Source organism: Balaenoptera physalus, assembly GCF_965194825.1.
Source record: "Balaenoptera physalus genome assembly, chromosome: Y".
NCBI classification, from domain to species: Eukaryota; Metazoa; Chordata; class Mammalia; order Artiodactyla; family Balaenopteridae; genus Balaenoptera; species Balaenoptera physalus.
This window is the reverse complement of record NC_138904.1, coordinates 8240461-8255075: the sequence shown is the minus strand read 5'-3', so window position 1 is coordinate 8255075 and position 14615 is coordinate 8240461.

Genomic DNA, 14615 nt, shown 5'->3' with positions numbered 1-14615 from the left:
AGTGAGCCGTCTGTGTGTGTTTTTATGTGTGTGTGTGTCACGTATGGATGGTGCATTGAGTCACAGTGAGCCGTGTGTGTATATGTGTGTTCTGGTACAGGCTATGCATTGAGTCACACTGAGGTGTGTGTATGTGCATGTGTGCTGGTATAGATAGTGCATTGAGTCACCTGCCGTGTGTGTGTGTGTGTCTGTAAGCTGGTATAGGCTGTGTATTGAGTCACATTGAGGGGTGTGTGTGTCTGTGTGTGCTACTATAGGCTGACCATTGAGTCACAGGGATGTGTGTGGGTGTGTGTGCGGTATAGGCTGCTCATTGAGTCACAGTGAGGTGTGTGTGTGTTTCTATGTGCTGGGATGGACGGTACATTGAGTTGCACTGAGCCGTGTATAGACTGTGTGTTGAGTCACAGTCAGGTGTGTGTGTGTGTGTGTGCTGGTGTAGAATGTGCAATGAGTCACAGTTGTGTGTGTGTGAGTGTGTGTGTCTGTGTGCTGTTATAGGCTTTGCACTGAATCACAGTGAGCATTCTGTGTGTGTTTGTATGTGTGTGCAGATATGGATGGTTCATTGAATCACAGTGAGCAGTGTGTGTGTCTGTGTGCTGGTATAGGTGATTCATTGTGTCACAGTGAGCCATGTGTGAGTGCGTGTTTGTGTTTGTGTGTGTTCTGGTATAGGCTGTGTATCAAGTCACAGTGAGCCCTGTATCTGTGCGTGTGTGTGTGTGTGCTGGTATAGGCTGTGCATTGAGTTATATTAGGGTGTGTGTATGTGCTGGTTTAGGGTGTGCATTGAGTCACAGCTTTGTGTGTGTCTGTGTGTGTGTATGTATGTGTGTGTACTGTTACAGGCTTTGCATTGAGTCACACTGAGGTGTGGGTGCGAGTGTGCTTGTATAGATAGTGCATTGAGTCAGAGTGTCATGTGTGTGTGTCTGCACGCTGGTATAGGCTGTGCATTGAGTCACAGTGAGGGGTGTGTGTGTCTGTGTGTGCTGCTATATGCTGACCATTGAGTCACAGTGAGGTGTGTGTGCGTGTGTGCTGGTATAGGCTGCGCATTGAGTCATAGGTGTGTGTGTGTGTGTGTGCGGTTGCAGTCTGCACAATGAAACACAGTGAGGTGAGTGTGTGTGTTGGTATAGACTCTTCATTGAGTCACAGTGAGCCATATGTGTTAGAAGGCATAGGCTGTGCATTGAGTCACAGTGAGCCGTGTGTCTGTGTGCTGGTATAGTCTGAGCATTGAGTCACAGTGAGGTGTGTGTGTGTGTGTGTGTGTGTGTGTGTATGTACTGGTATGGATGGTGCATTGAGTTACACTGAACCGTGTGAGTGTGTATATGTGCTGTTGTAGACTGTGTATTGAGTTATAGTCTGTGTGTGTGTGCTGGTATAGACTGTGCATTGCAACACAGCTGTGTGTGTGAGTGTCTGTGTCTCTGTGCTGTTAAAGGTTTTGCCCTAAATCAGAGTGAGCCGTCTGTGTGTGTTTTTATGTGTGTGTGTGTCATGTACGGATGGTGCATTGAGTCACAGTGAGCCGTGTGTGTATATGTGTGTGCTGGTACAGGCTGTGCATTGTGTCACAGTGAGGTGTGTGTGTGTGCATGTGTGCTGGTATACATACTGCATTGAGTCACAATGCCGTGTGGGTGTGTGTGTCAGCACGCTGGTATAGGTTGTGTAATGAGTCACAGTAAGGGTTGTGTGTCTGTGTGTGCTGCTATAGGCAGACCATAGAGTCACAGTGAGGTGTGTGTGTGTGTGTGTGTGCTGGTATATGCTGCGCATTGAGTCACAGGTATGTGTGGGTGTGTGTGTGTGGTACAGGCTGCGTGTTGAGTCACAGGTGTGTGTGTGTGTGCTGCTGCAGGCTGTGCATTGAGTCACAGTGAGGTGTGTGTGTGTTTCTATGTGCCAGTAAGGACGGTGCATTGAGTTGCACTGAGCCATGTATGTGTGTATGTGTATGTGCTGGTATAGACTGTGTATTCAGTCACAGTCAGTTGTGTGTGTGTGTGTGCTGGTATAGACTGCATTGAGTCACAACCATGTGTGTGTGAGAGTGTGTGTCTGTGTGCTGTTATAGGCTTTGCACTGAATCACAGTAAGCCGTCTGTGTGTGTTTGTATGTGTGTTCAGTTATGGACGGTGCATTGAATCATAGTGAGCAGTGTGTATGTGTGTGTGTGTCTGTGTGTGTGTGCACGGGTGCTAATTTAGGCTGTGCCTTGAGTCACAGTGAGCCATGTGTGTGTGTGTTTGTGCTGGTATAGACTGTGCAGTGAGTCACAGTAGGTGTGTGTGTCTGTGCTCGTATAGGCTGAGCATTGAGTCACAGTGAGGTGTGTGTCTGCGTATTTGTGTGTGTGTATGTGTTGTGGTATAGGCTCTGCAATGAGTCACCATGAGCTGTGAGTGTGTGTTTCTGTGTGTGTGTGTGCTGGTATAAGTTGAGCATTGAGTCACAGTGAGGCCTGTGTGTGTGCCGGTAGAGGCTATGCATTGAGTCACAGATGTGTGTATGTGTCTGTGTGTGTGTGCAGGTATTGACCGGGCATTGAGCCACAGTGAGACGTGTGCGTGTGTTTGTGTTTGTGTGTGTGTATCTGCTGGTATGGAAAGAGCATTGAATCACACTGGGCCGTGTCTGTGTGTGTGTGTGTGTGTGTGTGTGTGCTGGTATACACCCTGCATTGAGTCACAGTGAGCCGTGTGTGTGTGTGCTGCTATAGTCTGAGCATTGAGTCACAGTGAGGTGCGTGTGTGTATGTGCTGCTTATAGACTGTTCATTGAGTCACAGTCAGCTGTGTTTTGTGTTTCTGTGTGCTGGTATAGACTGCACTGAGTCACAATCAGCCGTGTGTGTGTGTGTGTGTGTGTATGCAGGTATAGACTGTGCATTGAGTCACAGTGGGGTGTGTGTGTGTGTCTGCATCTGTGTGTGCTGGTAGAGACTCTGCATTGAGTCACAGTGAGCCATGTGTGTGTGCTGGCATAAGCTGCTCATTGACTCATAGTGAGCCGTTTGGGAGTGCTCAGGTATAGCCTGAGCATTGAGTCACAGTGAGTTGCATGTGTGTGTGTGTGTGTGTGCGACTTATAGACTGTGCATGGAATCACAGTCAGGTGTGTTTGTGTGCGTGTGTGCTGGTATAGGCTGTGCACTGAGTCACAGTGAGCTGTGTTTGTTTGTGTGGTCTGGTATATGCTGTGCATTGAGTCACACTGAGCCATGCATGAGTGTGTGTGTGTGTGTGTGTGTGTGTTGGTATAGGCTGAGCATTGTGTCACAGGTTTGTGTGTGTGTGTGCACATATAAACTTTGTGTTGAGCCACAATGAGCCGAGTGTGTGTATGTGTGTATGTGCTGGTATGGATAATGCATTGAGTCACACTGAGCTGGATATGTGTGTGTGTGTATGTGCTGGTATAGACTCTGCATTGTGTCAGAGTCAGGTGTGTGTGCATGCGTGTGTGTGTGTGCTGGTATAGTTTGTGCATTTATTCACAGTAACATATGCGTGCATGTGTGTGTGTGTGTGTGTGCTGGTATAGACTGAGCATTGAGTCAAAGTGAGCTATGTGTGTGTGCTGGTATAGGCAGTGTATTGAGTCACAGTGAGGTTTGTGTGTGAGTGTGTGTTCAGGTATCGGATGTGAAAAGAGTCACAGTGAGTCATGTATTTGTGTGTGTTTGTGCTGCTATTGGCTGTGCATTGAGTGATAGGGGTGTGTGTGTGTATGTGCTGGGATAGGCTGCACATTGAGTCACAGTGAGGTGTGTGTGTGTGTGAGTGTGTGCTTGTATAGAATGTTCATGGAGTCACAGTTAGCCATGTGTGTGTGTGTGTGTGTGTGTTTGTGTGTCCTGTTATAGAATCTGTAGTGAGTGACAGTGAGCCATGTGTGTGTGCTGGCATAGGCTGTGCATTGAGTTGCAGTGAGCTGTTCTTGTGTGTGTGTGTGTGTGTGTGTGTGTGCTGGTATAAGCTCGGCACTGAGTCACAGTCACCCGTGTGTGTGTGTACATGCCATGCATTGAGTCACACTGATGTGTGGGTGTGTGCAGGTGTGCTGGTATAGATAGTGCATTGAGTCACAGTGCCGTCTGTGTGTGTATCTGCACGATGGTATAGGGTGTGTATTGAGTCACAGTGAGGGGAGTGTGTGTGTGTGCTGGTATACGTTGTGCATTGAGTCACAGGTATATGTGTGTGTGTGTTGTGCTGGTGCAGGCTGTGCATTGAGTCACAGTGAGGTGTGTGTGTGTGTGTGTGTATGTGCTGGTATAGACTCTGTATTGAGTCACAGTCAGTTGTGTGTGTGTGTGTGCTGGTATAGGCTTTGCACTGAATCAGAGTGAGCCGTCTGTGTGTGTTTGTATGTGTGTGAAAGTAAGGATGGTGCATTGAATCACAGTGAACAGTGTGTGTGTGTGTTTGTGTGTGTGTGCACGGGTGCTAATTTAGGCTCTGCTTTGAGTCACAGTGAGCCATGTCTGTGTGTTTCTGCTGGTATAGACTGTGCACGGAGTCACATTGAGCCATGTATGTGTGCGTGTGTTTGTCTTGGTGTAGGCTGTGCATTGAGTCACAGTAGCTGTTTGTGTGTCTGTGCTGGTATAGGCTATGCATTGAGTCACAGTGAGCTGTGTGTGTTTGTGTGCGCTGGTATAGGCTGAGCATTGAGTCACAGTGAGGTGTGTGTCTGTGTATGTGTGTGTGTGTATGTGTTGTGGTATAGGCTCTGCAATGAGTCTCCATGACCTGTGAGTGTGTGTTTGAGTGTGTGTGTGTGCTGGTATAGGCTGAGCATTGAGTCACAGTGAGGCATGTCTGTGTGCCGGTATAGGCTGTGCATTGAGTTACAGATGTGTGTGTGTGTGTGTGTGTGTGTGTGCAGGTATTGACTGGGCATTGAGCCACAGTGAGATGTGTGCATGTGTGTGTCTGTGTGAGTGTGTGCTGGTATAGACTGTGCATTGAGTCACAGGTGTTTGTGTGTGTGTGTGTGTGCTGGAATAGACTGTTCATTGAGTCACAGTCAGTCATGTGTGTGTATGTGTGTGTGTGTGCACTGGTATAGGCTGACTTTGAGTCAGAATGAGGTGTATGTGTGTGTGCATCTGCTGGTATATGCTTTGCATTGAGTCACAATGAGCTATGGGTGTGTGTGTGTGTGTGTGTGTGTGTGTGCTGGTATAGATTTTACCCTGAGTCACAGGGAGCCGTGTGTGTGCTGGTATAGACTGTGCATTAAGTCTCAGTGAGCTTTTCTTGAGTGTCTGTGTGTGTGTGTGTGTGTGTGTGCTGGTATAGGCTGTGCACTGACTCACAGTCACTCGTGTGTGTGTGTGTGTGTGTGCAGGAATGGAGGATGCATTGAGTCACACTCACCCGTGTGTGTGTTTGGGCACGCTGGTATAGGCTGTGCATTCGGTCACAGTTAGGAGTGTTTGTGTATGTGTGTGCTGGTATAAGCTGAGCATTGAGCCACAGTGAGGTGCGTGTGTTTATGTGTGTGTGTGCCGTTAAAATCTGTGCATTGAGTCACAGTGATTCATGTGTGTGTGTGTGCATGTGTGTGTGCTGGTATAGGCTGTGCATTGAGTCACAGTAACCCGTGTGTGTTTGTGCTGGTAAAGAATGTGCATTGAGTCACAGCCATGTGTGTGACTGTGTGTGTGCTGGTATAGACCCTGAATTGAGGCACAGTCAGATGTGTTTGTGTGTGTCTGTGTGCTGCTATAGACTGTGCATGGAGTCACAGTGTGCCGTGTGTGTGTGTGTGCATGATGGGATACACTGTGCATTGAGTCACAGTGAGGTGTGTGTGTGTGAGTGCTGGTATAGGCTGTGGACTGAGTCACATTGACCTGTGTGTGTGTGTGTGTGTGCAGGTACGGGTGGTGCATTGAGTCACAGTCTGCGATGTGTGTGTGTGTGTGTGTGTGTGTGTGCTGGTGTAGACCCTGCATTGAGTCACAGTGAACCGTGTGTGTGTGTGCTGGTATATTCTGAGCATTGAGTCACAGTCAGCTGCATGTGTGTATGTGTTGCTTATAGACTGTGCATTGAGTCACAGTCAGGTGTGTTTTGTGGTTCTGTGTGCTGGTATAGACTGCATTGAATCACAGTCAGCCATGTGTGTGTGTGTACACAGGTATAGACTGTGCATGAAGTCACAGTGGGGTGTGTGTGTGTGTGTGCTTGTAGAGAATGTTCATGGAGTCAGTGTTTAGCCGTGTTTGTGTGTGTGTGTCTGTTTGTGTGTCCTGGTGTAGAATCTGCATTGAATGACAGTGAGCCATGTGTGTGTGCTTGCATAGGCTGCACATTGAGTCGCAGTGAGCTGTTCTTGTGTGTGTGTGTGTGTGTGTGTGTGTGTGTGTGTGTGTGCTGGTATAGACTGTGCACTGAGTCACAGTCACCAGTGTGTATGTGTACAGGCTGTGCATTGAGTCACACTGAGGTGTGTGTGCGGGTGTGCTGGTATAGATAGTGCATTGAGTCACAGTGCCATGTGTGTGTGTGTGTCTGCATGCTGGTATAGGCTGTGTATTGAGTCACAGTGAGGGGTGTGTGTGTCTGTGTGTGCTGCTATAGGCTGACCGTTAAGTCACAGTGATGGGGGTGTGTGTGTGTGCTGGTACAGGCTGGGCATTGAGTCACAGGTGTGTGTGTGTGTGTGCTGGTGCAGGCTGTGCATTGATGCACAGTAAGGTGTGTGTGTGTGTGTCAGTATAGACTCTTCATTGAGTCACAGTGAGCCGTGTGTGTGATGGCATAGGCTGTGCATTGAGTCACATTGAGCCGTGTGTCTGTGTGCTGGTATAGTCTGAGCATTGAGTCACACTGAGGTGTGTGTGTGTGTGTTTATGTATGTGCTGGTATGGATGGTGCATTAAGTTACTCTGAGCCGTGTGTGTGTGTGTATGTGCTGCTATAGACTGTGCATTGAGTCACAGCTGTGTGTGTGTGAGTGTGTGTGTCTGTGTGCTGTTATCGGCTTTGCCCTGAATCACAGTGAGACGTCTTTGTGTGTTTTTATGTGTGTGTGTGCAGTTATGGACTGTGCATTGAGTCACAGTTTGCCGTGTGTGTGTATGTGTGTGCTGGTACAGGCTATGCATTGAGTCACACTGAGGTGTGTGTATGTGCATGTGTGCTGGTATAGATAGTGCATTGAGTCACCGTGCCGTGTGTGTGTGTGTGTCTGTAAGCTGGTATAGGCTGTGTATTGAGTCACAGTGAGGGGTGTGTGTGTGTGTGCTGGTATAGGCTGCTCATTGAGTCACAGTGAGGTGTGTGTGTGTTTGTATGTGCTGGGATGGACGGTACATTGAGTTGCACTGAGCCGTGTGTAGACTGTGTGTTGAGTCACAGTCAGGTGTGTGTGTGTGTGTGTGTGTGCTGGTATAGACTGTGCAATGAGTCACAGTTGTGTGTGTGTGAGTGTGTGTGTCTGTGTGCTGTTATAGTCTTTGCACTGAGTCACAGTGAGCCTTCTGTGTGTGTTTGTATGTGTGTGCAGATATGGATGGTTCATTGAATCACAGTGAGCAGTGTGTGTGTCTGTGTGCTGGTATAGGTGATTCCTTGTGTCACAGTGAGCCATATGTGAGTGCGTGTTTGTGTTTGTGTGTGTTCTGGTATAGGCTGTGTATCAAGTCACAGTGAGCCCTGTATCTGTGCGTGTGTGTGTGTGTGCTGGTATAGGCTGTTCATTGAGTTATATTAAGGTGTGTGTATGTGCTGGTTTAGGGTGTGCATTGAGTCACAGCTTTGTGTGTGTCGGTGTGTGTGTATGTATGTGTGTGTACTGTTACAGGCTTTGCATTGAGTCACACTGAGGTGTGTGTGCGAGTGTGCTTGTATAGATAGTGCATTGAGTCAGAGTGCCATGTGTGTGTGTCTGCACGCTGGTATAGGCTGTGCATTGAGTCACAGTGAGGGGTGTGTGTGTCTGTGTGTGCTGCTATATGCTGACCATTGAGTCACAGTGAGGTGTGTGTGCGTGTGTGCTGGTATAGGCTGCGCATTGAGTCATAGGTGTGTGTGTGTGTGTGCGGTTGCAGTCTGCACATTGAAACACAGTGAGGTGAGTGTGTGTGTTGGTATAGACTCTTCATTGAGTCACAGTGAGCCATATGTGTTAGAAGGCATAGGCTGTGCATTGAGTCACAGTGAACCGTGTGTGTGTGTGCTGGTATACTCTGAGCATTGAGTCACAGTGAGGTGTGTGTGTGTGTGTGTGTGTATGTACTGGTATGGATGGTGCATTGAGTTACACTGAACCGTGTGAGTGTGTATATGTGCTGTTGTAGACTGTGTATTGAGTTATAGTCTGTGTGTGTGTGCTGGTATAGACTGTGCATTGCAACACAGCTGTGTGTGTGAGTGTCTGTGTCTCTGTGCTGTTAAAGGTTTTGCCCTAAATCACAGTGAGCCGTCTGTGTGTGTTTTTATGTGTGTGTGTGTCACGTATGGATGGTGCATTGAGTCACAGTGAGCCGTGTGTGTATATGTGTGTTCTGGTACAGGCTATGCATTGAGTCACACTGAGGTGTGTGTATGTGCATGTGTGCTGGTATAGATAGTGCATTGAGTCACCTGCCGTGTGTGTGTGTGTGTCTGTAAGCTGGTATAGGCTGTGTATTGAGTCACATTGAGGGGTGTGTGTGTCTGTGTGTGCTACTATAGGCTGACCATTGAGTCACAGGGATGTGTGTGGGTGTGTGTGCGGTATAGGCTGCTCATTGAGTCACAGTGAGGTGTGTGTGTGTTTCTATGTGCTGGGATGGACGGTACATTGAGTTGCACTGAGCCGTGTATAGACTGTGTGTTGAGTCACAGTCAGGTGTGTGTGTGTGTGTGTGCTGGTGTAGAATGTGCAATGAGTCACAGTTGTGTGTGTGTGAGTGTGTGTGTCTGTGTGCTGTTATAGGATTTGCACTGAATCACAGTGAGCATTCTGTGTGTGTTTGTATGTGTGTGCAGATATGGATGGTTCATTGAATCACAGTGAGCAGTGTGTGTGTCTGTGTGCTGGTATAGGTGATTCATTGTGTCACAGTGAGCCATGTGTGAGTGCGTGTTTGTGTTTGTGTGTGTTCTGGTATAGGCTGTGTATCAAGTCACAGTGAGCCCTGTATCTGTGCGTGTGTGTGTGTGTGCTGGTATAGGCTGTGCATTGAGTTATATTAGGGTGTGTGTATGTGCTGGTTTAGGGTGTGCATTGAGTCACAGCTTTGTGTGTGTCTGTGTGTGTGTATGTATGTGTGTGTACTGTTACAGGCTTTGCATTGAGTCACACTGAGGTGTGGGTGCGAGTGTGCTTGTATAGATAGTGCATTGAGTCAGAGTGTCATGTGTGTGTGTCTGCACGCTGGTATAGGCTGTGCATTGAGTCACAGTGAGGGGTGTGTGTGTCTGTGTGTGCTGCTATATGCTGACCATTGAGTCACAGTGAGGTGTGTGTGCGTGTGTGCTGGTATAGGCTGCGCATTGAGTCATAGGTGTGTGTGTGTGTGTGCGGTTGCAGTCTGCACAATGAAACACAGTGAGGTGAGTGTGTGTGTTGGTATAGACTCTTCATTGAGTCACAGTGAGCCATATGTGTTAGAAGGCATAGGCTGTGCATTGAGTCACAGTGAGCCGTGTGTCTGTGTGCTGGTATAGTCTGAGCATTGAGTCACAGTGAGGTGTGTGTGTGTGTGTGTGTGTGTGTGTATGTACTGGTATGGATGGTGCATTGAGTTACACTGAACCGTGTGAGTGTGTATATGTGCTGTTGTAGACTGTGTATTGAGTTATAGTCTGTGTGTGTGTGCTGGTATAGACTGTGCATTGCAACACAGCTGTGTGTGTGAGTGTCTGTGTCTCTGTGCTGTTAAAGGTTTTGCCCTAAATCAGAGTGAGCCGTCTGTGTGTGTTTTTATGTGTGTGTGTGTCATGTATGGATGGTGCATTGAGTCACAGTGAGCCGTGTGTGTATATGTGTGTGCTGGTACAGGCTGTGCATTGTGTCACAGTGAGGTGTGTGTGTGTGCATGTGTGCTGGTATACATACTGCATTGAGTCACAATGCCGTGTGGGTGTGTGTGTCAGCACGCTGGTATAGGTTGTGTAATGAGTCACAGTAAGGGTTGTGTGTCTGTGTGTGCTGCTATAGGCAGACCATAGAGTCACAGTGAGGTGTGTGTGTGTGTGTGTGTGCTGGTATATGCTGCGCATTGAGTCACAGGTATGTGTGGGTGTGTGTGTGTGGTACAGGCTGCGTGTTGAGTCACAGGTGTGTGTGTGTGTGCTGCTGCAGGCTGTGCATTGAGTCACAGTGAGGTGTGTGTGTGTTTCTATGTGCCAGTAAGGACGGTGCATTGAGTTGCACTGAGCCATGTATGTGTGTATGTGTATGTGCTGGTATAGACTGTGTATTCAGTCACAGTCAGTTGTGTGTGTGTGTGTGCTGGTATAGACTGCATTGAGTCACAACCATGTGTGTGTGAGAGTGTGTGTCTGTGTGCTGTTATAGGCTTTGCACTGAATCACAGTAAGCCGTCTGTGTGTGTTTGTATGTGTGTTCAGTTATGGATGGTGCATTGAATCATAGTGAGCAGTGTGTATGTGTGTGTGTGTCTGTGTGTGTGTGCACGGGTGCTAATTTAGGCTGTGCCTTGAGTCACAGTGAGCCATGTGTGTGTGTGTTTGTGCTGGTATAGACTGTGCAGTGAGTCACAGTAGGTGTGTGTGTCTGTGCTCGTATAGGCTGAGCATTGAGTCACAGTGAGGTGTGTGTCTGCGTATTTGTGTGTGTGTATGTGTTGTGGTATAGGCTCTGCAATGAGTCACCGTGAGCTGTGAGTGTGTGTTTCTGTGTGTGTGTGTGCTGGTATAAGTTGAGCATTGAGTCACAGTGAGGCCTGTGTGTGTGCCGGTAGAGGCTATGCATTGAGTCACAGATGTGTGTATGTGTCTGTGTGTGTGTGCAGGTATTGACCGGGCATTGAGCCACAGTGAGACGTGTGCGTGTGTTTGTGTTTGTGTGTGTGTATCTGCTGGTATGGAAAGAGCATTGAATCACACTGGGCCGTGTCTGTGTGTGTGTGTGTGTGTGTGTGTGTGCTGGTATACACCCTGCATTGAGTCACAGTGAGCCGTGTGTGTGTGTGCTGCTATAGTCTGAGCATTGAGTCACAGTGAGGTGCGTGTGTGTATGTGCTGCTTATAGACTGTGCATTGAGTCACAGTCAGCTGTGTTTTGTGTTTCTGTGTGCTGGTATAGACTGCACTGAGTCACAATCAGCCGTGTGTGTGTGTGTGTGTGTGTATGCAGGTATAGACTGTGCATTGATTCACAGTGGGGTGTGTGTGTGTGTCTGCATCTGTGTGTGCTGGTAGAGACTCTGCATTGAGTCACAGTGAGCCATGTGTGTGTGCTGGCATAAGCTGCTCATTGACTCATAGTGAGCCGTTTGGGAGTGCTCAGGTATAGCCTGAGCATTGAGTCACAGTGAGTTGCATGTGTGTGTGTGTGTGTGTGCGACTTATAGACTGTGCATGGAATCACAGTCAGGTGTGTTTGTGTGCGTGTGTGCTGGTATAGGCTGTGCACTGAGTCACAGTGAGCTGTGTTTGTTTGTGTGGTCTGGTATATGCTCTGCATTGAGTCACACTGAGCCATGCATGAGTGTGTGTGTGTGTGTGTGTGTGTGTTGGTATAGGCTGAGCATTGTGTCACAGGTTTGTGTGTGTGTGTGCACATATAAACTTTGTGTTGAGCCACAATGAGCCGAGTGTGTGTATGTGTGTATGTGCTGGTATGGATAATGCATTGAGTCACACTGAGCTGGATATGTGTGTGTGTGTATGTGCTGGTATAGACTCTGCATTGTGTCAGAGTCAGGTGTGTGTGCATGCGTGTGTGTGTGTGCTGGTATAGTTTGTGCATTTATTCACAGTAACATATGCGTGCATGTGTGTGTGTGTGTGTGTGCTGGTATAGACTGAGCATTGAGTCAAAGTGAGCTATGTGTGTGTGCTGGTATAGGCAGTGTATTGAGTCACAGTGAGGTTTGTGTGTGAGTGTGTGTTCAGGTATCGGATGTGAAAAGAGTCACAGTGAGTCATGTATTTGTGTGTGTTTGTGCTGCTATTGGCTGTGCATTGAGTGATAGGGGTGTGTGTGTGTATGTGCTGGGATAGGCTGCACATTGAGTCACAGTGAGGTGTGTGTGTGTGTGAGTGTGTGCTTGTATAGAATGTTCATGGAGTCACAGTTAGCCATGTGTGTGTGTGTGTGTGTGTGTGTGTGTTTGTGTGTCCTGGTATAGAATCTGTAGTGAGTGACAGTGAGCCATGTGTGTGTGCTGGCATAGGCTGTGCATTGAGTTGCAGTGAGCTGTTCTTGTGTGTGTGTGTGTGTGTGTGTGTGTGCTGGTATAAGCTCTGCACTGAGTCACAGTCACCCGTGTGTGTGTGTACATGCCATGCATTGAGTCACACTGATGTGTGGGTGTGTGCAGGTGTGCTGGTATAGATAGTGCATTGAGTCACAGTGCCGTGTGTGTGTGTATCTGCACGCTGGTATAGGGTGTGTATTGAGTCACAGTGAGGGGAGTGTGTGTGTGTGCTGGTATACGTTGTGCATTGAGTCACATGTATATGTGTGTGTGTGTGTGCTGGTGCAGGCTGTGCATTGAGTCACAGTGAGGTGTGTGTGTGTGTGTATGTGCTGGTATAGACTCTGTATTGAGTCACAGTCAGTTGTGTGTGTGTGTGTGCTGGTATAGGCTTTGCACTGAATCAGAGTGAGCCGTCTGTGTGTGTTTGTATGTGTGTGCAAGTAAGGATGGTGCATTGAATCACAGTGAACAGTGTGTGTGTGTGTGTGTGCACGGGTGCTAATTTAGGCTCTGCTTTGAGTCACAGTGAGCCATGTCTGTGTGTTTCTGCTGGTATAGACTGTGCGTGGAGTCACATTGAGCCATGTATGTGTGCGTGTGTTTGTCTTGGTGTAGGCTGTGCATTGAGTCACAGTAGCTGTTTGTGTGTCTGTGCTGGTATAGGCTATGCATTGAGTCACAGTGAGCTGTGTGTGTTTGTGTGCGCTGGTATAGGCTGAGCATTGAGTCACAGTGAGGTGTGTGTCTGTGTATGTGTGTGTGTGTATGTGTTGGGGTATAGGCTCTGCAATGAGTCTCCATGACCTGTGAGTGTGTGTTTGAGTGTGTGTGTGTGCTGGTATAGGCTGAGCATTGAGTCACAGTGAGGCATGTCTGTGTGCCGGTATAGGCTGTGCATTGAGTTACAGATGTGTGTGTGTGTGTGTGTGTGCAGGTATTGACTGGGCATTGAGCCACAGTGAGATGTGTGCATGTGTGTGTGTGTGTGAGTGTGTGCTGGTATAGACTGTGCATTGAGTCACAGGTGTTTGTGTGTGTGTGTGTGTGCTGGAATAGACTGTTCATTGAGTCACAGTCAGTCATGTGTGTGTATGTGTGTGTGTGTGCACTGGTATAGGCTGACTTTGAGTCAGAATGAGGTGTATGTGTGTGTGCATCTGCTGGTATATGCTTTGCATTGAGTCACAATGAGCTACGGGTGTGTGTGTGTGTGTGTGTGTGTGTGTGCTGGTATAGATTTTACCCTGAGTCACAGGGAGCCGTGTGTGTGCTGGTATAGACTGAGCATTAAGTCTCAGTGAGCTTTTCTTGAGTGTCTGTGTGTGTGTGTGTGTGTGTGTGTGTGTGCTGGTATAGGCTGTGCACTGACTCACAGTCACTCGTGTGTGTGTGTGTGTGTGCAGGTATGGAGGATGCATTGAGTCACAGTCAAACGTGTGTGTGTTTGGACAGGCTGGTATAGGCTGTGCATTCGGTCACAGTTAGGAGTGTTTGTGTATGTGTGTGCTGGTATAAGCTGAGCATTGAGCCACAGTGAGGTGCATGTGTTTATGTGTGTGTGTGCCGTTAGAATCTGTGCATTGAGTCACAGTGATTCATGTGTGTGTGTGTGCATGTGTGTGTGCCGGTATAGGCTGTGCATTGAGTCACAGTAACCCGTGTGTGTTTGTGCTGGTATAGACTGTGCATTGAGTCACAGCCATGTGTGTGACTGTGTGTGTGCTGGTATAGACCCTGAATTGAGGCACAGTCAGATGTGTTTGTGTGTGTCTGTGTGCTGCTATAGACTGTGCATGGAGTCACAGTGTGCCGTGTGTGTGTGTGTGCATGATGGTATAGACTGTGCATTGAGTCACAGTGAGGTGTGTGTGTGTGAGTGCTGGTATAGGCTGTGGACTGAGTCACATTGACCTGTGTGTGTGTGTGTGTGTGTGTGCAGGTACGGGTGGTGCATTGAGTCACAGTCAGCGATGTGTGTGTGTGTGTGTGTGTGTGTGTGCTGGTGTAGACCCTGCATTGAGTCACAGTGAACCGTGTGTGTGTGTGCTGGTATATTCTGAGCATTGAGTCACAGTCAGCTGCATGTGTGTATGTGTTGCTTATAGACTGTGCATTGAGTCACAGTCAGGTGTGTTTTGTGGTTCTGTGTGCTGGTATAGACTGCATTGAATCACAGTCAGCCATGTGTGTGTGTGTACACAG